Genomic DNA, 24,844 nt, shown 5'->3' on the forward strand with positions numbered 1-24,844 from the left:
ACTGACCAGCATGGTTTCAGCAGCTGGGCTTCATTGCTGTACAGTAGAGATTTCTTTCCTTTTGATGAATTAGCAAGTAAGGCAGAAAACAGAGAGTGGTAGTTGTGTATCGCTACATCCAAGACAACATCTCCTCACCAAGTGTCTGGATCCTGCCAACTCTTTATGCCAAGAAGATATTGAGAGCAAGTACAGCTAATTTTGTCACAGTCACCATAGAGGTGCACTGACCTCTATAAAAATAAAAGTAGTTTGTCTATGAATCTTATCAGGGGAAAGAGGGCAATGGGAACCACCGCGGAATAAAAATCCAGGAACGTGCTTTTCTCGTTTTCACCATCAATGTGCATGGTGTTTTCCAAAGCAAACCAGTGGTCCCCTTCCCACACAGAGCTTGCAATCTTTTCTATTTCGAGTGAAGCATTTCATTAATAACAGAGCACACACACCCCTCTGAAGAGCAGACCAAAGGCCCATCTAGCAAAGGATCCTCACAGTGACCAACCAGATGCCTAATGGAAGCCCAAAAGCAGACCTGGCAGCAACAGAGCTCTCTCAACCTGTGATTCCCAGCAACTGGGATTTAGGGGCATATTGCCTCTCTCTGTCCATTACCTCTCGCCCATTTTATCAGAGCCCGTTTCTTCTCATCTCCTCCCTATTCCACATCTCTCAACACTCCACTCTCATCCACTCCCTTCCTTCCTTGGCATTGGACTGGTCTGGTTTTCTTCTCCCCTTTCACCTTCCACCTCTCTCACGCTTGGTGTTTCACACTCCCCTCGACTTCATTGTAACTCTCTTCCTTTCAATTTCTCACCCCTTTCTCATCCATCGCGTCATATCACCTCCCTTGTGGACTTCCTTCGGGTCCTGAAGCCGGCTCCATGGATAGCATCGCGTTTCTCCCTCGTTTGCTCCAAACCTGGCTCATTTCCACCAACAAGCATTTAGTGGTGGCGACGGGGAACCGTACCAGGCTTCCCTTTGTGCTCCTGGCAGGCTACATGGCTTCAGAAACAGCTCATAATCCCACCCATGCCTTCCCACTGAATCCTCACTCTGTTTCCAGAATGGAAAGCCACAAGCTCCCTTTCTATTTGCAAACAAACAGTGTCTTGAAAGAGAACAGTTGCCTCAGTCCTGACTTGCAGGAGCCATTGTCCTCCTCCTGCCACTCGTGTTATTTACAAGCCTTGCTACAGCTTCGCCTCCACCCCATCCACCAACATAAAAAGGCCAGGCAGTTCTCAATGGCCCACCTACTGCTAAAAAAGCCCGTATCGCAGAGAAAAGTCCTGTGCAGACAAGGGTGTGTTCAGGGATTCTCTACAAGCAGAGCAAAAGCACCGGTTTAAAAATAAACCTATGCAAATTAAACAGATTTGTACACAATCGTGATGCTCACAAGGCCATGAAATAACAGCTCCTCCTGTTATGGAATCTTTTTTATTTTGGTTTTAAGCTGTGCAATATGCAAAATCCTGGATGGACATAGCAACAACGTACAAGAAACAAAACTGTAGATGCTGCTGCGCCACCATTCATGGGCAGTGAACATTTTATATTTGAAAGATTTATTTCTGCAATGGTGCGATATTTCACACATCGGAGGATATAGGTGAGCAGGCGGATGGTGCCCAAACCTCAATCTGTGCTTCCGTGTTCATCCAATTGCTTCACTGCACACCTAGATTCAGGCTCAACAAGCAACTCCAAGACTTCTAAAAGGCCATAAGAGTGGCAAACTGTATGCAATCTGGGTACAATCCTACATGCTGCCATGCTGATGGCTTCTTTGAGAGTGGCTACAAAGCAGCCTTTTTAGCTTTGGAAGAAACCCACCTTTAATCCCTACCTGGAACAAATAACTCACTTTTCTAATATGAATTGTCTTTTTTTTCCTGCTTGTGTCTCTCTCTGCTCATTTTACCTCACCATCTCTTTGCAGAACTCTTTATCCAGTTGGGAAGCATTGCTGAATTGTGCGCCATTTTGTTGAATAAAGCGTTTGCGTCACTGACAACTGGCTCTACTTCTTTGTGTTGACCTGCATCTGACTCCACTCCTGACATCCTGCCCTCTGGTGCAGTGGAGTACCAGCCTTTGCTCCCTGCAGTACGATGTCCCTTCTTGGTTCAAGGATAACACAGGGTGTTTCAAGAGAGGCTGTAGGGTCAACTGGGCGATGGCATTTGCTACCGTGCCAAGGATCGAGGCGAGACAGACAGGTGGGGGGGGGGAGCGTGTGGATGTTGGGTGTGTAGCCTTGAAGTGTGCGACATAGCACGCTGCAAATTGGGTGAAATGTCGCATTCTCTCCTCTGTGGGGAGAAGAAGGGGCTTTATGTGTGGGCAGCGGGGGTGTAGGAGTAATGAAGGCAGAGAGAAATGGGGTGGGGAAGGTGTTGGGAGAGGAAGCAGAGACAAAGAGATAAAGAGACAGAGCAAATGAGGCCGTGAGTGGGAGGGCTGTGGGGTGTGGGTACGAGGGAGCAGAAGCAAACAAGCTGCAAGAAATTGTAAAGAAGTGAGAAAATAATTGCTACCTATTGTCATCGGTTAAGATATTCAGCTGCTTTAATTCATCGCAGGCATTTTCCAAGCCACTGGCAGAGATTCAACAAACCAAAATCTTTAATTGGCCCTCTGTACTCTGCTGACCTTTCCGAGGAAGAATTGCTCAGAAGGGCCCTCCAGAGTCAATCGGAATAACAGGGCCACTGTTGCCCTTCATGGAAACCTCCAAATGGCATCACCTCCTGTTCTGCTTCCTTAGACCTGCTGGGACAGCTGCCTTTTCCTCCTTCCTCCCCTTCTCTTCCCCCCCCCAACCCCTTCAGAGCCTATGTAATTACCACTGCTAATGCTCCTAACAATTAAAAAGAAAAGCCAACCTAGTTACTCCCTTGGAAACAAGAATATTCATGATACTTAGATCCCAACCTTCCTTGGAAAGCTCAGCGTGACAAACTCAGGACTCCCAGCCATCTCCCGCTTGGACAGTGGCTCCATTTTCACGTCTTTAGCTTCATCAGTGCCATCGCATTAAATGTTCCCAGATGATTCACTGAGTTATCCCTGCCTCTTCTGCTATGCAAGAATGGAGATATGGCTCGATACGACTAGCATTAGTGAAGCATTAAGAGAAAGCAAAATTACTTGCACGGGAAGGAGAACTCTCACTCTAAAAAGCACTCTGACAGCAAAACAACAACAACAACATTTGCATGGCAGCTCCCCAAGGAAGCTCATGTTGGTTGACCTGATGTGGAAAACTGACACAGCAGGGATTGCAGAGAGCCCATTTTAGTTGTGCAATAAACTGGCACTGGAAAAGTGTACCCCTCACTCAGTTAAAGATACCGTAGCTGAGCATTCGTATAAAGTTGAAGCTGCAGTCCACTACACCAGGGTGAGGAATATGTGACCTTTCATGCATTGTTGGATTTAAACTCACATCCCCTCGACCACCGACTATGTTAGCTGGAGCCGATGAGAGCTTGGGTCCAACAAAACCAGACAGTTCCCTGCTATATACAGTTATCTGGGGTTGAGCCCCAGGGACAATAGCAGAATGCAATTCTGAAGATGCACATATAGGGTTGGAATTTTCACTGGTTAAATCTGATGTAATAAACCCCGTTTGGAGCTTGTGTCTAGAAAGGAGTGGAGAGGAGATCATTTGCAGTGTGGAATGTTAAGTGAAGTGGGAGCAGGGATTGAAGGGAACATTGAATGACAGCTAGAGGAGTGGGAATTTGGGGAACTGACAATTGGGAGATGGGGACAGTGGAGTGGGGGTTGGCTTGGAAGGAATGGGTCTTTGGAGGTCACAAGTTCTAATCACATTCATCCCAAGCTTCGGATGATTGTGAATTTGTTTCTTTATTTCCTCAGATAAAACGCATTGACTGTGGTTGACCCTGGGTAATTGCCAGTGAAACCCAAGCTTTAAAAATGCCATCTCCATACCTACTCAGTGCTGTTAGTACAGGAAGACTGACAATAGTTCTGGAGAAGAAAAGCATCATTTCCTTTTAGGTGATGCCTGCATGTATCACAGCAGGCCCCACCTTAGAAAAGAGGGGAGTGTGCTGTTGAAACAGGAGAACAAAAGAAGGTGGTGAGTCTCTTCGAAGATGGCACCTGCTGTGTGCAGTTTTTATTAGTTAATTATCTTTAAAACGGGCAATATTTTTAAAGGTGTTGCCTTTAATTGGGCAATGAGCACCTTTTATTCTGTGATTAATCTACCCTGTTAAATTGACTAACAGCACACACAGTCTGTTTAAGTTGGAGGTAAACCCTACTATGCCCAGTGGGGACTGAGGGTTGCAGCCTCGAGGTTAGCCCAGTGTGCAGTGTGAGTACAAAATGTGTGCCACATTACATCTCATATATATTTGAGAGAGAGATTGTGAGGACGACTGTTATTGATGAGAAAAGGCAGTGGGTTGGCAGGGAGAAAGGACTTCTGCTCGGGTATCTCGGCAAGGATGTGCAGGCTAATGTCCCATCAAGTGACAGGTCTCTCTCTCTCTCTCTCTCTCTCTCTCTCTCTCTCTCTCTCTCGCTTACTCACACACACACCAGATGTTCAATTATGGAGTTTTTGTGACAGAATGAATAGCCATGGATACAAACTCATGAGCAGATTTTAGGCATTTGTACATTTTCTTTAGCAGTCTTTAGAAGCAACCAGAAGCACATACTGTAAGAAGAGCCTGCTAGCTCAAGCCAATTGCCCAACTAGTCCAAACATCCCATTCTCACAGTGACCAACCAGTTGCTGGGAAGGGGGACTGGCAAGCAGCACCTGAGCACAAAGGCATTGTCCTCCCTCCTCCATGGTTTCCAGCAACTGGTATGCAGAAGCAGTACCACCACATCCAGCAGCCACTGATAGCCTTAACATTCATCCATTTGTCCAATCCTCTTTTGATGCCATCTAAGTTGGTCCAAGCGATCCACCCAGAAAGTTTACTTCCTGTTCTTTTAATCATCTAAACCAGTCTTTTCTAACCTGGGACACTCAGGATGTTACTGGAGTCTCCCACCATCCATGACCACTGGCCATACCGGACGGCACTGAAGATGGGAAAGTCTTGTCTGAGCATTTCATAATAGTCTGTATTTTGTTTTAGTTTTTAAGCCTAAAAGCTACATGAAAGCTGGCAGCCAATGAAGCGGGTACTGTCCCATGAATGTTTATGGCACGATAAATTTGTCAGTCATTAAAGTGCCCCCGGACTCTTTGTTGATTTTGCTGCTCCAGACTAGCATGACTACACCTCTGGAATTTGTCACAAAGTAGGTAACAAATGCAGTTTTAAGCAATAATAAAAGGGAGATTAAAGGTCTAGCATCGCTTATAGACACTAGGAAAGATGACCCTTCCAAGCACCAGCAGTTTTGTAATGCATCCCGTTCCCTATATTCTGTAAAAGATGGGTAGGGCAATGAGTGTGGACAGGATCCATTATGAGGTATGCTCCTTATTCCTGCTTTCCCCCACCCCACCCCACCCCAGCAATAAAACTGTTAAGAATCCAACCCCTGGAGGGAAAGATTATTTCAGAGCAGCAAGAAGTGAAATGAAACAAAACGTGTTAAGTTTTGGGTGCAGACCCAGCCTAACAGAGTCAAAAACCCCACTATTTTCTTTGTGTTTCTAACATTGAACATGTGATCTTACCAAAGGTCCTCGCCACCAAGAGGACCCTCAGCTGCCTGTGTAGCTCACAGGCTTCATCTGTTCTTGGTGCTCTCTTCCTTTTATGAGTGGTATTGAGTCCACCACGGTCCGTGCGCACACCATACATTTAAAATGCTATTATACCACCTTAACAGTCATGGAGAATTCTGGGAAGTGTAGTTTGTTAAGGATAATGTGAACTGCACCTCTCTGAGGTCAACACCCTTAAACTACAACTGTCAAGATTCTCCATGGCTTTTAAAGTGGCATAAAGTGTTTAAAATGTATATAGTGTGGGTGTGACCTCAGCTCACTCACAGTTGTGACAGCTGTTGCTTCTAGGACATTCATACCTGGCTGGCTGTCCCTTGCAATGCTCCCATATGATAAACACATCCTATGTCTCTGTGCGCTTGGATTTCCTGTATGTGTTTGGGTTGGTCACAAATTTTGGCTTCCGACATCCTATATCACCCCCACCCCCTTTTTTCCATAAATCTCTCGCAAAGCTCATGCATTCTCAGTAGCGAGTGCACCTGCTCCTTTTGTATTCTGTTTTATTCCTCATCATAAAGACAATTGGGGCTATAATTTGAGCAATCGAACAACCTATAATCAAGAAGAAAACAACACCAACCATCACAAATCTCATCTTTAGAACAAGGAGGAATGGACGAGGTTTATTGTCTTCATGTCAGATTTAGCTAGTAATCATATGCACGCTTACATGGGCAGTCAGATCCATTGAATTTAGCAGGACTGAATGACCATGTACAGAATTGGGGTGTCAGAGATGTCTGTTTGCACAAGTTTGGGGTGGGGGGGGTAGAGTGTGGTATGCTTAACCAGGAAATCTTGAATATTTTCATACAAGAACAAAGAAAGAAATAAAGAAACAACAGTGGGAGCCAGAAAATATGACCTATTAACAATATATCAAAATATCAACTCCTATATTTCACATCAGTGATATTCGGTGCCATAAGTGTTGATGTCAATCAGGGGCATTGCTAGGTACATAAAAGACTAAGGACACAAACCCACAATGACACAAACAGGATCTGTCTCTGCTGTCACCTACAACTTGCAACTGTATTGGAACTGTTTTGTTGCCAAATGTTTTGATTGTTTGTGTGTTTGCCACCCTGGGCTCCTTTGAGGGGGAAAGTGGGGTATAAATTTAATAGTAATAGAAACAAATCTGCTGGGGTCTTACTTGCACTGTGATTTGCAATGCCCAAGACCAACAGGAGGGGTGTTGTAGGTTTTTTTTTTTGTTTGTTTTTTAAAGGGAAGGAAGGGTTCTCAAGCCCCATGGACAATTCCCTAGAATCCCATGATGCCAGTGATATTCCCCAGAAAACTCTCCTCTCTACTATATTCTGGAAAAGCTGTCTCTCAAAACCTGCACTGCTGGTTTGCACAAAATATGCAGGCAGATCCAGATTCCCCACTGCACCCCACCCATTGGAATGTAAATTTCCAATCAATTTTGCCATTTGAAAACTGGAAGGTTTTTAAAGCTTTGCTTTGTCTGAAATGCTTAGTCCCAACAGTAACAGGGCCTGCAACCATGACTTTAATTGAAATCTTGATTTAAATCACTGACTAGAAAACCTTCCATTGAAGTCATAAATTTTCATCCGCTCTTCTACTGTTACCATGGTTATCTTTTTAAAATAACAATAAAAATTCACCCACACTGGTTGATAATACAATTTACATGTACTGATTTACAGCTAATCAGAGACTTTTACTAAATCAGATAAATGATTTCCGTATCTATGGCTCTATGCATTTAATATTTTCATATTCCTATTCTCTCTTCATTGTGGTGTATTTATAAAAGTATAAAGAAACAGATGTTAACTCAGAATGGAGACGAAATATGTAGGTCAGTAGTTTTGATGGCTCAGAAAGTTAAGTTTCCATGGTAAAAATAACTGGTAAATAATATATGTTCACAAGCAAGGATCCCAAACTACTAGGTAACTTTTAATTGGCAAGTCTAGTGGAATACCACTCTGCAGCCAATCATATCAAGTCCTAAGTGCAATATATGATAAATTATGCCAGATGTTCCCTTCCCCCTTCCCATTCGGGTATATAGAAAAATAAGCCTATAGTTTCAAGTTTTGATAGGGTCTCCAAAATTGGCAAATGCATCATGTCCATGTATTAATAATAGATAGCAACGCTGATTCTTAAAGTATGAGTTGGGACTCAATACAAAGAATTTGTTTTAAGAACTTGGCTTGAGCCACATCTCTATCCATATTTACTGGACAGAGTCAGAGTGTTGGGTCCAACTCTTGTCCCAAGCTTTTCTTTTTGTGGCTGACAGAAATAAAATATATAGAATCTGAGACTGGAAACAGAAGAGTTCTCAGATAATGGAAAGTGGCACCGTAGCACCACTGTTGCCTGTGCTGCGCACAGTCATCCCACTACTAACTCTAGCCTGCTCAAACAGCTTTTGTAGCAGGGGGAAAGGAAGACCTAGACCCAGAGCAGGATTGGCATCCTTACACAGGACCTAGGTCAGGGTCTGTCTACCGAAGGACCCAGAGACTACGATGCCTAAACCTACAGTAAGATCCACAAGTAACTAGTGCAGACACTCCATGCTCCAGAGGTCAATAATTCAATGATAGAATATCTGGTTTGCATGCAGATGCTCCAGGTTCAGTCCCTGGAATCTCCAGGTAGAACTGGGGTGGATCCGTACCTGAAACCCTGGAGAGATTTGCCATCCAGTATGGACAAGACTGAGATCAATGGACCAATAGTCTGGCTCAGTATAAGGCAGCTTCCTAAGTTCCTATCACTGGATTTTCAGCTTAGTCAGCAAGGAGAGGATTCCAGACTCTAGGCCAGGAGACTGGCCCTTTAAATTCATCGCTCTCCGGGGAAAAGGCAGAGCCTGAGAGGATGTAGTTGGGGCTGAGAGGCAGACAAGGCTTTGTAGGGACCATTTGTGGAGCTCTCCAAGGTCCTGTAACTCCAGTTGCACCGCCCTCCGGAGGCCAGATAAGCTCCAGGATCACACAGACATACAGTAGATGGCAGAGTTCAAGAAGTCAGAGAAATAGTGACCAAGGAGTCCAGACCCCAGTACACCACACAGAGAATGCAGAAAGTGTCCCACAGGGCTGAGGAAGTCTCATGAAACGGAACAAAGCCATGGTTTGAAAAAGAGAGAAATCCAGAGATATATTTTTTGAAATGATACTAGAATTTATTATCTCTATACTGGAATAAGGTACATAGAAAGAGGGGGCGGGTAAGGTCTTCTAGATAAAAAGGGGTGGGAAATCTATTCCACATTATATAAACATTGAAAATGGAGAGCAGCAACTCAGGGGAGTGAGTGCGTTGTGTGTATGCCTATGACTAACCACCAAAGTGAAGGAAAGAAGTGGGTAAGAGGAGCACAGTTATAAACAGAAGCAGCAGAGTGAATGGTGACTCAGGGCTCATTTACTAGCAACAGGGAGGCAAAATGTGCTTTTGAGGTATGAAAGAGCGGCAGCTCAGGCCAAGCCGCAACTCCCCATTCAAGAAAAAGTCCCTTTGGCAGAGAACAGTTGCTGAACATTATGGGCAAGGCAGTGCCCCCTGCATTGGCTGAGGTAAAAGGTGAGTGCACATCTTCACAGGCCGAATTAAGGCCTTGCATACCTACAGCAGGGATTCCAACTCCTGCCTGATGTTTGCCTAACCTTGGCGTGGGAGGATATGGTGAAGAGCGGGGAGAAAGAGCACAGAGAGATGTGAACTTCCACCTTGCCAGCAACAAAGAACAGAACATGAAACGGACCGGAGGCAGATGAGACAGTTCTGTTGCTGAGCAGCCTGGCCTGCCAAGCTGCCTGGATGGGAGACTTCCCAGCAAACATCACTTCCAAGTAAAGATTAGGAAACTCCATGTCACTCCCTCACATACACTGAATCTGAAGCTCCATTTCCAGATTGAGCAACCAGGGGTCTTCAGTCCCACCCCCCTGATATTTCATCCACCTCACTTGCTATAGGGATTAAGCAGGGTTCTAGATGTGGGAAGACATTCTGTAGGACTGAGGGGAACCAAGTGGGGGGAAAGCCACCACTCTTGAGACTTCAATATGGCACCCATCACCAGACTGCACCCTGGCAACCCAAATGCATTCCACATTAATTGGCAGCTAGGTGAGGCAGAGGGCCAGTGTCAAACTTAGCACGGAGCAACGGGCTGAGCAACCTACCTCTTCTCTTTCCCCCTTCCTCCTGCCGAAAAGCACAAACATTTCTTGGCTTGTTCAGATGTTACACCGAACGCAGCTACGAGCTGTCTCTATGCATGTACAAGTACTGGCGTGAAAGAGTGCACACCTGTTAATTTGTACAGTTCAATGGCTGCATACACAGCCTGTGCCCTCGTTGAAGGTGACATGACGAGACCTCCAAGAGGGTAGCTGGATGCCAAATGAGGGCTTGGGCTCCTGCACTTCTAACAGTTGCTTTAAAGAGAGGGTTTCAGCACAATGAGCCACATCTGTTGAAATTCCTTCTTCTGCACAACCTTTAGAGGTGCAGGAGCTCTGACCTCTTTTGCATCTGGCCAACCTAAGGCCTCAGGATGGGACACCTTAGGCTCTCCTCCATTCTCTGCCAACTGCTGCTGTCTTGTGTTCGCATAGTATTTTTATGTTGAGAACCACCCTGTGATCTTTAGATGAAAGCGGTATACTTACTTACTTACTTACTAAATAAATAAATAAATAGTACAGGACTCCTGGGCTGGCTTTTAGAAAATGGTCGTGAGCTTGCAATCACATGCCAAAAAGCCAATCCAGGCAGAATGCAGCTTTGGGCATTGATGCCACCTCACCACAGGCTGAATAGACTTGTTTAAAAGTGTAGTTCCTATGCAGATGCGTGAACAGAACTGCTCGTTGACCAGAGATATTTAAGCCCTTAGTATACCTGAAGGAGCATCTCCACCCCCATCGTTCTGCCCGGACACTGAGGTCCAGCTCCGAGGGTGAAATGAGGTTACAGGAAACCAGGCAGAGAGCCTTCTCGGTAGTAGCACCCGCCCTGTGGAACGCCCTCCCATCAGATGTCAAGGAAATAAACAAATATCTGATTTTTGGAAGACATCTAAAGGGAAGTTTTTTTATGTTTGATCTTTTATCGTGTTTTTAATATTCTGTTTGGAGCTGCCCAGAGTGGCTCGGGAAACCCAGTCAGATGGGTGGGGTATAAATAAATAAATAAATAAATAAATAAATAAATAAATTATTATTATTATTATTATTATTATTATTATTATTATTATTATTATTAAACTGGATGACTATGCAAGCAAGAAGAGGCGTGCTGCTCTGAGGCAAGCCAAGCATGAACAAGGCCTACAAGGAGTGTGTCAGGTTCTGCTGCCATCTGCCCAATTATTGTTATTATACATTCATGTGCATCGTGCTTTACAGAGGAACAAGAGGGCAGTCTCTGCCCTCAAGTAGCTTACATTCGAATGTTCAACACAAGGGAAGCAACAGAGGCAGGGGAGGAAAACGTGGTTGTCTATACGCAGACTTAGTCATTCAGCTCAAGTCACAGATTGCTTTCACAACTTGACAGGGAAAGTTATGAAGAATAAAAACAGCAATCCCTCGCACCATGGGGTTTCCTATAACACCATAATAAAAACAGCCCCCCTCCTCCTGCATTGCGTGTATGATACTGTTCCAAGATCAGCGTTTCCAGGTACTTACCACCCGCTGAGAGAACGCACCTCAGGAAGCAGGATAAAGGTTCTGTTATCAGAAGGGTCCTCTTGTGAAGAGAGTTAAGAATCGAGAGGATCTGTGCAGAGTCCTACTGCTAAAACCCAGATGCAGCCTCCAACTATCAAAATGCCTTTATTTGTCAATTATAAAGTCCCGCAGGCCTCCTCTGAGCATTAGTCACAGTGATTTGCCCAGGAATTAAAAAAATATTGCAAGCAATTACTACAAGTGAACATACTAAATGGGCAAATCTTCTGGACACTGGTGAATTTTTCATTAAAGTCCAGCTACTTAAGAGTGTGGGCTGGGACTTTCAGACAATGGCAGATTGCAAGTTGCAGCAAAGCTGTCTTCAGTAGCTTAGAGAACAATTTGCACTGTGAACAAGCAATAGAGAGGGCAGAGTAATCTCCTCTTATGTGGAGGAAACGTTCTTTTACGTATAGAGTCATTTCAAAAAGGAAACTGTGGCCAGGTATTCTCCCGGATGTAAATCATGCATAGCTTGGATGGGTGCCCACACCTTGTTGAGAGCACCTGAGCCAGGTCTGAGCTTAGTGGGCTGCAGGAACTCAGCTAGCAAGGCTATTTGGAGCAGGGGGGGGTAGGGAAGGGGCTCTGCTTTGTAGTGGTTCCAATTTCTCAATTTGTCGGCGTGGGCTAGATAGACCAATGGTTTGACTCAATATAAGGCATCTTCACATGCTCGTATGACTGCTTCACTATGCATGCAAATGCCCAATTCTTTCAAAGCGCGAGAGATCTTACCATGTTACCACCCTTAATAAAAACCTTTTAAGGTTTAAAATGCACAAACCCTGAGAAATCAGTTGTTGGGATCACCATGTGCTAGCATTCTGCACAGGCATCTTTATCTATAGCCCATGGATTACATCGTCCCAAGAACTCCATGTTCCCTCTGGGAGAGGTATACTTTTAGAGGAACTAGCAAACACCCCAAATTCCTAGGAAGCAAACTGGGCACTCTCTTATGCCAGGTCAGACTATTTGTCCATCTAGCCCAGAATTATTTACTCACATTGGACCTTCAGCATGCAAAACCCAGGCTATGCCACTGAGCCAGGACTCACATAAGGTGGTAGTTCCTGACTTTCTTCCATACTGAAATGGCCACTAGACAGCATCTCCTCCCAGCATGGCAGCAAAATACTCCATTGTGGAAAGAGCATTGCTATGGCAGAAATTCTCCAAGCATCCCCCTGTCTCCATGCATGTCCCAGCAAATCCCAGCCCCATATTAACCTGAGAGGTAAAGTATACCCTGATGCTTAGAACTGACTACAGCAACTTGCACCCTCTGGCCAGTACTTCTCTTTGTTATCGCTTCCCTTGCTAAGCTGCTCATTGGGAGAAGAAACACAAACGAGACCTGCACTCACAGATGCTCAACCCAACTCAGGTTCATGCTGGAGTGATGGGAACCGAAGGAAGAGCACTCTCCAGCATCAGATGATCCCAAGCACGTGTTCAAGCTTATGATAAAATAAAGGGGGGGGGGGGAATAGCACCTGCAGATGCCTTGATGGGACAAGCACGTCCTGCAATGTCAAGGCCCTTTAAGCAAGTGCTGCACGAGGGGTACTTTCTGCAGCCGGCTGCACCCCTCAGAATGCAAGCAGCACAGCTCTGAGCTTGCATGCCATCTCTTTGCCTGTCAGACATAAATAATGCTGCTCCTCTTACAAAGAAAGAAGGGGAAAGGTGTGTGTGTGTGTGTGTGTGTGTGTGTGCGCGCGCGCACTGTGGGGGTGAGGAGTGGAGAAATGGAGAGAAGGCAAGAAAGAGGCATGTTTTGGGGGGTGGGGAGGAAGAAGAAAAGCTCTGGATGGCAGGCAGCTAACGCTGCATCGGGTTCCCTCCCACATCCCGATTTCTAAGCAGCAAGCTCCACGCTGGGCGGCTGGGGGAGGCTGGGAAGCAGTTCCTCAACTAGGCAATTGTTACCGAGCAAAGCACAGGTTGAGCAAGACCTCCCTCCAATGCACCTCAGCTCGAAGGAGGGAAAGGGAGAATGGGACCAGATGAGATGGTTCTCTTACCTCAAGATGCTGTGCTTTGAAAGCCAAACTGCAAAGAAGCCGGGTCAGGTAAATCCGTGTTCCCTCTGAGCTTTGGAAGAAAAGGATATTTAATCACATTTAGGAACGGTCCGTGACTCGTCGATCTGGCGCTTTGATGGATCGGAGCTTCAACGGATTCATTGCTAAGCTCTTCGTCTTCTGCAAGGAGAGGGGGAAAGCAGGGGGGGAGGGGGTGGAGAGGGGGGGGGAAGACTGAGAGTTGGAGGGTATATTCACTTCTTTCTTAGGTTTCCAATGGCAACAGGATATGCCACAAATGAATAGTGAGTGCGTTTGAGTGCATGTATGTGAGAGAATGGGAGAAGGAGAGAGAGCAGCACACAGCTGCTTAGTCCACGGGCAGTGCAGGATGCAACCTAGCGGGGCATGTCAGCGATCATGGAAAGAGACAAGTGAATGTGCACAGGAAAGGAGACAGACGGACCAAGGGAAGCAGCAAGCCAAGCCCAGAGTGAAGCAGAGTCCTATCCGACAACTCGACACCTGACCGAGGGCCCAGTGCTCAAGGCATGCACATTTTTGTGGGGTTTGCCCTGGAACAGTTACTCTCCGCCCCCACATTAAGCACTCCCACCCTTCAAGGCATTCTTGCTCAGCTTTGGTGGATTTTCCCCCACAGGGAAGCACTTAAAATCCGCAGCTTTAGTTTCACATCAGATACCAAGCCCATGGGCAAAGCAAACCTCAAGGAGCACATTCAGCCAAGGAGTGTGGGTGGTCACTGGTGTAACTGTAGAGTCAATACTGTACTGTAGAGTCAATCCCATGCTACGTTGTCCTTGTTGAACATGCGCAATGTACTTTGAACCTGCCATAGGAGGCCAGTGGTTCTGGATGACAAGACAGAAGTCCTCCTAGGACTCTTTCCAACGTCACCTTTAGCAACTCCTTCACATGCCACTTGGTAATATCAGAAGTCCACAGTCAAGCGCTATAGCCTCCATTCCACTGCTCCTTCCCATGCCACCCACATCCCTCCCAGGAACAGAGTGTGTGTGTGTGTGTGTGTGTGTGTGTGTGTGTGTGTGTGTGTGTTAAGGTGATGTACCTTGGATGCCTCTCACGTGACCCACACATACGCCCCATGCTACTGAGTGGCAAAGGGAAAGGAAATTCTGCAGTGGCTCCCATAATCCTAAAAGGGGTGAGAGAAACAGCCCTTAAAAGTAAGCTTCAAACTGCATTCTGGTGAATGTGGCAGCTGTCTCTTGATATGCCAAACATTATATGTGCAAAAATTATTTGTATTCTGGCAGGGGAAAGCAGATCAAGGGGTGAGTGCAGGGCCCTCTCATGCAACGCTCATGTATGTGTGCACTGTAGGTTACACACAGTGTTAGAAACTCAGATATATAATCTAATCGCCAAACAGCACCTTAAGCCTAGGTTACGGTGGCCACAACAGAATGTCTAGGTGCCATTTTTTCCAGTCAGGCTTGTTGTTGTTGTTGTTGGTGGTGGTGGTGTTGTTAATTTCATTTCTATACCAGTTTATATTTTAAAGGAAAAAACCCCAAAGAAGTTAACACCATATTAAAACATCAAATAAAACAATCCAGGATGAAATAAATTCAAGCTTCAAGGAAAGTATTTCAGATCCTTTTCTAAGCGACATTTTGCTTTTCCCATATTTATTTACCTACTTGATTTATATAGCTGCCCCATTAACAGAAGGCCTCTAGGAAGACAAGGTGGTGTAGTGGTCAGAGTGTCAGGCTAGGACCTGGGAAACCCGGGTTTGAATCCCCACTCCATCACGAAGCTCACTGGGTTACCTAGGGCCAGTCACAGCATCACAGGGTTACTGTAGGAATTAACTGAGCCATGTGCTCCTTGAAGAAAAAAAAGTGTGATACAAATGCAATAAATAAGCTCTTCTGCTTATCTGCTTAAGAAATGGGGGAGGTCAGCCAGATGGAGACATCCGTCGTCAACCTAGCATCCAGAGATCTCCACGTGGTCGCAATTGGACCTGTGCCATTTGCAAAAGGTGCCGGGGAAATTCCTAGCCCTGGCAACATGCACAGCACACCGCACAGAAACACATCCACCACACAGACATGGCGTTCAAACAGCAACTTCCTTCCAGCGGCGCATCCTCTGATGTACTTTGTGACCAGATGCCCGTGCATGGAGGCTGACCAAAACTGCTGCTACCTGATGGGGCTCATTACAATGGCTGTAACATCTGAGGGTTGCTTTCAGTGTGGTTCAGTTTAATCATGTCTCCGAGCAGTTGTGTCCAACCACACGGAATGTGGCTTTCCAACATTGCTGCCGACATCGAGGAGTGCTGTCACACAGAACCCCTTGCCAGCAGCCTCCTTGTGGATCCCCATTGCCTTGGAAGTGACCCTCACTCGTACAAAATGTGCGCCTTGCAGTGACCGTGGAGCTTTTTTAATGCATTCGCCACAGAGCATCTCGACCAGCTGGAGTTTGGATGGAGATTACGGTTTCACTTATGTGCCTAAGCTGTGGGACAGCCTCTGAGACGGTGAGGCCTTTTTAAAAGGTAGAAATGGAATTTGTTTTCGGGGTCACCCATGCTGCAGAATTGTACCTTCACTCACCTCCTCCATTCTGCCTGCTTCCCTTTGCAGGATACTTTCCCTGCCAGCCTCCCGTGACATTTCTAGTTAATATTACTACGCTGTAGAACAAGGGCGGGCACTTTGCAGCTCTAGGGACACATGCACAGCTCTCAGCCTAATTTCGTGCAGCCCTTGGCCTAATTTCAAAAAGCCCTCTGCAATCAGTTCAGAACCTCTGGTGATAAGGATTTCTCCCTTCCTGGCAGCCAATGGGCAGGGAGGAAGAAGATGACAGGCAGAGATAATGGGGTGGCAGAGAGAAGATTTTTTTTAAAGGCCCCACCTACTTTTGGCTCTGGCCCTATCACTTGCCAGCATGCAGCCCTGCACCCACAACAGATTACCCTTGAGGGAAATCAGCTTTCAATGGGAAGATTGCCCAGCCCACCCATGCAGAGCATAGACCACATCATACATGCATGTTCAGACTAAGCTGCAAGCAATGGCATGTATATGTTGAACTGGTCACATCCACACCTTACATTATAAGCACATTTAAATCACGTGGCTCTCACCCAGAAGAATTCTGGAAACTGTGGTTTCCCCCTCACAAAGCTTCAAATCCCGGCACCCTTAGCAAACTACAATTCCCACAAGTCTTTGGGGGGAAGCTGTGTGCTTTAAATTGATGCTGTGGGTGTGAACACAGTCATCTCAGGTCCACTGCTAAAGATGGGGGTTTTGTATCATCTCAATGTTCCCTTAGTCTCTCGCATAGTTTTCAGTGGGCAAAAGTTCACAATTCACTCTGGATGTGGACACACCATAGCTTTAAAGAACATCACCAGCACCCCATGTGCTTTAAAGGCATGTTGTGTGCACAGCCATATTCAGCTGATAATAATAATAATAATAATAATAATAATAATAATAATAATAATAATAATAATAATTTATTCCCCAGCCACTCTGGGCGGCTTCCAACAGAACATTAAAATGCAATAATCTATTAAACATTAAAAGCCTCCCTAAGCAGGGCTGCATTCAGATGTCTTCTAAAAGTCTGGAAGTTGTTTTTTCTCTTTGACATCTGGTGGGAGGGCGTTCCACAGGGCAGGCGCCACTACCGAGAAGGCCCTCTGCCTGGTTCCCTGTAGTTTTGCTTCTCGCAGTGAGGGAACGACAGAAGGCCCTCGGCACTGGACCTCAGTGTCCGGGCAGAACGATGGGGGTGGAGACACTCCTTCAGGTATACTGGACCGAGGCTGTCTAGGGCTTTAAAGGTCAGCACCAACACTCTGAATTGTGCTTGGAAACGTTCAAATGCCTGAGTAGTTGAGCACTAAAAAGGTAAGTGTTGAACAGACACATGTGAATGATACCTGTGTGTGTCTGTGTAAATGTACAGAGTGGTTGGCAAAATGCATCCCTGTAACATAATAAAACAACATACACTAGAACACATTGTACATTTTATATTAAGGGTCCATCCCTAGACATATATACTGCTAACATCTTTTTATATACACAGTGCAAAAACTAAATGTTCCTCTCTCTCTCTCTCTCTCTCTCTCTCTCTCTCTCTCTCTCTCTCTCACACACACACACACACAAAGAGATATTTCCCTTGTTATCTTCTCACATCACCACCACAAACTTCATATGAATCTATCCTAAGAAACATGCAGTGCTTTTTTATTTTTAAAAATGTTTAGGGGTGCTCTCATTTTCCTACTCATATTGAAATACTGCCCCTCAGTGAGGCCAAAGTTAGATTCACAAAATGTTTAGGGGTATACCTACCCCTGCATCCCCCCAGAAAAAAGCACTGGAAACATGTATCACAATCCTGACATTAACCTTGCCATGTTTTCATGCAATGATAGATTTACATTGGTTACATTTCATGCTAAAATACTACCCCACAGACAGAAACACTTTTATAGGCATATTTGTACAAACTGATGTGCATATCACACAAGCAGACCACCTACATAAGCAGTCACAATGATGTGACTGTCAAGTAAGGTGCAGTGGTGAGGCTGGAGAGCTCAGACTAGGGAAACCAGACACAAATCCCAGCTCAGCCCCATGCAGTGGACATCACTACTACGGGCAAGTCAGTAACTCTCCAGCCAACCTACCCTGCAGGGCTGTGAGTTGTAAATGCATGTGAGTTTAAAAATGTTGATCTGAATTCCTCAAGAGGAGAGTGATGCAAATGTAATAAATAAAATAAGCCAAAGGCGTGTGCAAAAATACACACACACAAAAACCACCGAAACTAAGGGGATCTCAATCACACAGCCAGTCCTTGCAGAAAGCAGGGTTCAGCTCACCACCCATCACCGGGGAGGCAGTGGGTTCAGCTCTGCTGGAACAGAGGCATGAGTTCCCCATGGCAAAGCCTCCTGCATTGCGGTTCCAATCCCCAGCAACAAGCTGGCTGTTGGGTGCTTGGGAAGTGGCACACAGAGGACTTTGACCTATCCATCATCTGTTGACACAATGACATCAAGCGCTTGATAATGGGTTGTCCCACCCACCTATCAACGTTGACCCACAGGGGTTGGGACCCGTCAGGCAAAATAGGTTCCCCACGTCAAAATGGCATCACCACTGTGACAAGATTCAGTACAACACAGGTGCAAGCTAGTCGGCCACAGCCAACTAGGCCCTTATGTCCCGATACAGACAAAAAAATGCACAAACACCCACAGAGGCTATTTTGTCCCATGTTGAATTATGGCTGCCTTCTAATTGTTTGGAAAGGGCTGTACTTTCCCATAGTTTATATACCCAGAGATAAAATTCTGACAACTCTTTGCATTTTCCACTTGATATGGTGCTGAACTGAATAAACAACAGGCCATTTCTTCCCCCTGCCAATCATTTCCTGCCCCCCAGTGCGGCCACAATAGTCCAGGGCCTACATGGCCAGAGAAGAAGCATCATCCACAGGCACAAATCCTGCCCACTCTCCTCTTGTCCTCCTTCCCTTTGGCAATGGGTATGCATAATCTGCATGCAAAGAAGGGCCGGAGGTCTCACCAGCCCAGAGTGCTGTGAAATTGGCTGATAGCAGCATCAGGGGAACAACATGACTGCAAATCCTAAACACGGCATAAACTCCAATGGCAGGCAGGTAGTTGGAAGGGAGAAGAAGAGCCAGATGTTCCCAGGACAAAGGAGGGATGGGAAGGGAGGGGGGCTGGTGGCAGAGGGCGACTGAGGGACACAGGCAAAATGAGATGGGTGCCAGAGGTAACATTAGGTACGGCTTCCTTCACAGCATATTATGGACAGAGGATCCCAGGTCACTGCAGTGGGTAAGTAGGTCATATTTGCATGTGCATGTGTGTAAAACAGAGAGCAACTGAAAATGCACGCGCGCACACACACACGAGACATCCATTTACATTTCTTAAGGGGTTTGCATGAGGGCAAAGGCGCTTGCTGTCTACTAAGCCTTCTTCAGTTCCTAAGATTAAGCCACAGCAACACCCTCTGCGTGGGCTACCTTTAAAAACAGTTCAGAAATTTCAACAGATCAAAACACCCTTTTGTGTGGTGCCTATTGAATGGAGCACACAATACAGTCTTCCATCAGCTTCGGTTGGTGGCCCAGCAGCAACCCTATCTGCACAGGGACAGTCCAACTTCTGTTGTGTGTGCAGGGGCGTCGTAGGGGAGGGGCGGTAGGGGCGGCACGCCCCCAGTGACAGGGCGATAAGCGGCGGGTGGGGGTGACAAGCGGCGGCCCCTCCCGCCACTCCCACGTGCCACCGCTCCCTCCATCACCCCGGGAGCAGCAGCGCTGCATGGACGGGGTGCTCGCTCAGCCGAGCGAGCACCCCGTCCGTGCAGCGCTGCTGCTCCCGGGGTGACCGGTGGGGAGTGGGGAGTGGCAGGAGGGGCCGCCGCTTGTCACCCCCACGCACCGCAACTCGCTCCGTCGCCGTGGGAGCAGCAGCGCACAGTGTGTGCGGTGCTGCTGCTCCTGGGGTGACGGAACGAACGGCGGCCGAAAGAGAAGGGTGGGGAGCAAAGCCGGCGCTTAAACGCGCCGCTTCGCTTCCTTTTTTTCTCCCCTTTCGGCGCTGAAAGAAGCCGAAAGGGAAGGGGGGGAGCAAAGCGGGCGCTCTCAAGCGCCTGCTACATTCCTTTCTTTTTTCCTGGGGGCGTGGCGTCGCACTGTGAATGTGCGTCATGACGTCATGTACTGCCCCTGGGAGGGCAGTGGAATTAACTAAGGAGGGGTACTAAGAGTCCTCAGTCCAGCCTCAGCATCTCCACCCCCATCATTCAGCCCAGACACTGAGGTCCAGCACCAAGGGCCTTCCGGCAGTTTCGTCACTGTGAGGTTACAAGGAACCAGGCAGAGGGCCTTCTCGGTAGTGGTGCCCACCCTGTGGAACGCCCTCCCATCAGATGTCAAGGATACAACTATCTGACTTTTATCTGAAGGCAGCCCTGTTTAGGGAAGTTTACCCAGATGGGCGGGGTAAAAATATTATTATTATTATTATCATCATCATCATCATCATCATTGGGTAGCAAGGGAGCGCTTGAGGTGTAAATGTCTATCAGCTGGTATCACTGGATCAAGTTCATTAATTTTGTTGAATTGATTAGACTCAATAGTTTGAAATGGATTTTGAATAAATGTGCAATTACTGTTTTCAATTCTATTGTGTTATCTTCTTCCTTAGTGGGTCATGCAAACCACTGTTCTGAATAATGCTCTTTTTAGGGGTGGGGGGCACTGGGGATGAGTTTATGGAACCAGGGGGAGGAGGTGTACGAAAAAAAAGTTTGGGAATCAGTGCACTAAATGGCCTAGGGTCCTGGCTACCTTTGGGATCATCTTCCACCACCACCACCACCACCTAAAAATCAGGTTTGGAGGCCTCGCCAGGCTCCATCGCTGGTCCTTTTGCCTCTAAACTGTAAACTTTCCTCTTCTGGCAGGTTTTTAATGTTCAAAGATTTAGAGGGCCTACTTTTAGTACAATTTTTTAGATTGCTGCCTTTTAGTTTATTTGTGGCAGTGTTTTCAGTGTGTACTTTGGTGCTTGGTACATATTTTCCTCATTTTGTACATCTTGTGCTGTGAAGCTGCTCTAAGCACCCTATGGCAGAAGCGGAGTTTGCGCTTCTTACTTATTTACTTACTACAACAGTAATGTCAAGCCATTCTTAAAACTCAAATATCCTGAGGCTGTGCATTAGAAACACAAGGATGTTTTGTACACAACAGGGTGCTATTTTTGTACTACTAACCTTATTTTCAGGCTTTCAGGGGTCTAACTGGCCACACTGTGTCCAATTGCAGGCCACTCTCCCTGGAAAGGACTAAGGAGAGAGGAAAGAAGCACTCTTGTGTACAGTGGTACCTCGGGTTAATAACTTAATTTGTTCCGGAGGTCCGTTCTTAACCTGAAACTGTTCTCCACCTGAAGCACCACTTTAGCTAATGGGGCCTCCCGCTGCCGCTGCACCGCCAGAGCACGATTTCTGTTCTTATCCTGAAGCAAAGTTCTTAACCTGAAGCATTATTTCTGGGTTAGCAGAGCCTGTAACCTGAGGTACCACTGTATTTCCTGAAGTACCCATCTTCCCACACCTGGGAACCCTCATTGGACTGCTGCTTCCTGATACATGCATAAAGGTGTCTAAACATCCACGTCTATCTCTCACACACCACCTGTTTGCTTTGCACTTTATAAGCTGACTTTACCAGTGTCCCCACAGCAAACACAACTGCCCCATAGTGTGTCAAGAGGTATTTGTTTCTATGCATGTATAAAAAAGGACTAATTGCCATCTAAAACATAAGGAACTCGGACCAGACCTACTGAAATAAAGGGCCACGACTAACTTAATGCTATTTAATTTCAATGTATCTGCTACCTGCATCCCTATCATGTCCTATATACTAATTGTGAAGTCTGCTCACCTTCCTCAGTGGACAGTGTTGCGGCCAGGCATCGGACCATGCAAGTGATCCAGCGAATGACAGGTCAGATTGCCCGGCTGCTGGCTATTGGCCAGTGCTAGCAGCCCTTGGACAGGCACTAATTGTGAACTAATTATTTGAAGTATGGATTCTAACATAGCCAAACCAGCACCATCCATGCACAAGAGACAAGCATTGACAGGAGCAGGGGACCCCAATATTTGCTAAAGTACTGAAAAAAAATTGGAGTGAAAGAGGGACTCCAAAAACAGCCCAATGAAAACTAAGAATGCTCAGTGGACACAGAACGTGGATGTCAAAGATTGAGCCAGCACTAAATCACATCGTTCAAAGTTGGAGTTAACTCTTTACTAGCAAAAACACAACCTTCACAGACTTGGCTGAGTGTCAGGCCTCATGAGCACAGCTGCTCATCCACAGTAGGTCTTGTCCCATTAATCAGTTGCTGAGACTGAAATTCCCCACCTCAATTCCCCAATCAGAGACTGTACCTGCTTGCAGCCTGCCGCTGCCTTGCCCATTTCAGCCCTCTTCTGGTTCTGGGAGAAAGTGAGGGAGTTTGTCACAGCAGGAGGGGGAGACACTTATGACTTCACCAGCCTGACTCACCTCTGCCTCTTGGCCTCCCTCCTCCCACTCGCCAGCTCCAGCTTCTGCCTCTGATTCTGTACTTCTGTCTGTCACTGACCCTCCCAGCTCACTAAGCCCTGTTACCTCTTCAGCTTCTGACACCTCCTCCTCCCAGTCTCCTTGCTCTTCTCCCTTTGACCACTCATTGTTGTCCCACCACCACGCCCCAAGTTCTGAGCTTTCTTCCCTTGTTCTCCTAGCCAGTGCCTCCCACCCTTCCTCTGTGTCCAACCAGTCCATGGCAGTTGACCACCATTGCAGGGGAACAGGAAAAGAAGGGAGCACCCTGAAAAGGGACGCCGGTGTCTGGAACCCTGAAAAGCAGCCCTCCACACTACAACATTTAGTTGCAGACCCAAACTGTCCAATCCTTCAAGCACAGCCACTCACAGCAAAATGCACTTCCCACATTCCTTACTGGAATCATCCTTCAACCCTTTCCTGCTCCCTACACATCGCACACATGTTGCTTGCTTCATATGTTATCCACTGGATAACTGCAACATGGTATATTCACAAATCTCATACCACAGGCAGAATGCCACAGTCTCAAGCACAACGCTTTCTAACGCAGCAAATTCACACATACAGTGGCTTACCGTTATGGCTGCAGCCATCAAATGTAAGGGAATCAAGTGATGTTTGTGTCTGAAGCTGCCCCCCAAACACCCTCACGTTCCTACACTCCCACAAACCTGCACATCTACTTCTTCCAAAACATCTTACACTTAAAAATACATCCATCACATTGCAGCATGCCCATGTAAGCATGTTCTATCAGTAAGTTTCATTCAAAAAGCAACATCACTCACCCACTCCTACACACACTGTCATATCCATTTCATAAACTTGGGAGAAAACAGCTAAAGAAATCATCAAAATTTCCAGCTATGGCAACTTCAAAATTGACTCCCTTTCCTTTTAATTAAGCTCTCTCGACTCTCCCCAGTGCACCACATTAACTTCAAGAGGCATTTTTAGATGGAAATTAGGTCTGCAAACGAATAGCCTCTTCTCAGTCCGGGACCTGGCTTCACCCACGTAGCTCCCCTTCCTCACATTCGCCAGTAACATCTTTTTTGCATTACACTTGTTAAATAATTCAGGCTGGAAGGGGGAAAATGAAAAGGAGAGCAGCAGAGTCCTGGAAGAGTACCCAGCCATGGCACCAACCAGAACGCGGCTGACACATGCTGCCAACTTGAGCGGCTGTCACTGAACCTTGACATCGCTGACAGCTACTCCAGTTAGAGTGTTGTCAGGGGGGCACTTTATAAGGGCTCTGTACTTACTGTTTTCCGGCAGTGCGGAATCAAAGACCTCGCTCGAGTAGAGACCATGTTGAACTTTTGAGTGCAATCTGGTGCTGGAAATAGACCTAGAAGTTGTCCCCAGACCTCTACTCCACTCCAAGCCTGACCTCTCCATTTAGAAAACGCAACCAGGGGCATCTGCGCCTGTCGTGAACAATGCACGAGGCAGGAGGACATCCCTTGCGTTACGATTGCCTGTGTGCAATTTTGAACATTAAAAAAAACAACATAAGCACAGCCTACTGGATCAGGCCAATGGCCCATCGAGTCCAGCATCCTATTCTCATACTGGCCAACCAGATGCTTGTAGGAAACCTGGAAGATTAGAGCACAAAAGGACCAGATCACCTCCTCCAGTCGTTTCCAGCAATAGGTATTCAAAAGTATCGTTGCCTCCAACTTTTTTCCACAAATTTGTCTAATCCCCTTTTAAAGCGACCTAGGTTATGGCCAACACTGCCTCCTGAAGGAGTTCTTTACAACACATTTTGGTATGTGTCGGTTACACGTTGTGTATATTATATATGCCAGAGGTGGGGAGCATCAAGACAGCCCACCAGACCTCTGTAACTGAGACAACGCCCAGACCACACCCCTTTCAGGCCCTGCTTCACACCCAGAATGCTCTTCCCTGGCTGGGGTGCACCCTTGAATTCTGATAAAGCTGCTCCCCCCTCCCAGGGGGGCGGTGTTGCAGGCAGGCCACGTGCTCTCCCCGTGTACAGTGGGGGGGGGGCACGACGGCCATCTCACAGGGAGTCCCAGCCGCGTCACGGCCCCCAGCCAACCAATCCGGTCAACAGGGGTCTGTGGCTT

The 24,844-nt window shown here is 46.6% G+C and overlaps 1 long non-coding RNA gene across 1 annotated transcript in view; it reads right to left on the reverse strand.

The window, feature by feature from the left end:
• The window catches only part of LOC117053973, a 128,160-nt gene that overhangs the window by 67,581 nt on the left and 35,735 nt on the right, over positions 1-24,844 (reverse strand). Inside the window, exon 2 of the long non-coding RNA XR_004427452.1 lies at positions 13,530-13,709. This is a non-coding gene — a long non-coding RNA (uncharacterized LOC117053973). The remainder of the gene's footprint in view (positions 1-13,529; positions 13,710-24,844) is intronic.

This window comes from Lacerta agilis, chromosome 10 (assembly GCF_009819535.1).
Source record: "Lacerta agilis isolate rLacAgi1 chromosome 10, rLacAgi1.pri, whole genome shotgun sequence".
Classification (NCBI taxonomy): Eukaryota; Metazoa; Chordata; class Lepidosauria; order Squamata; family Lacertidae; genus Lacerta; species Lacerta agilis.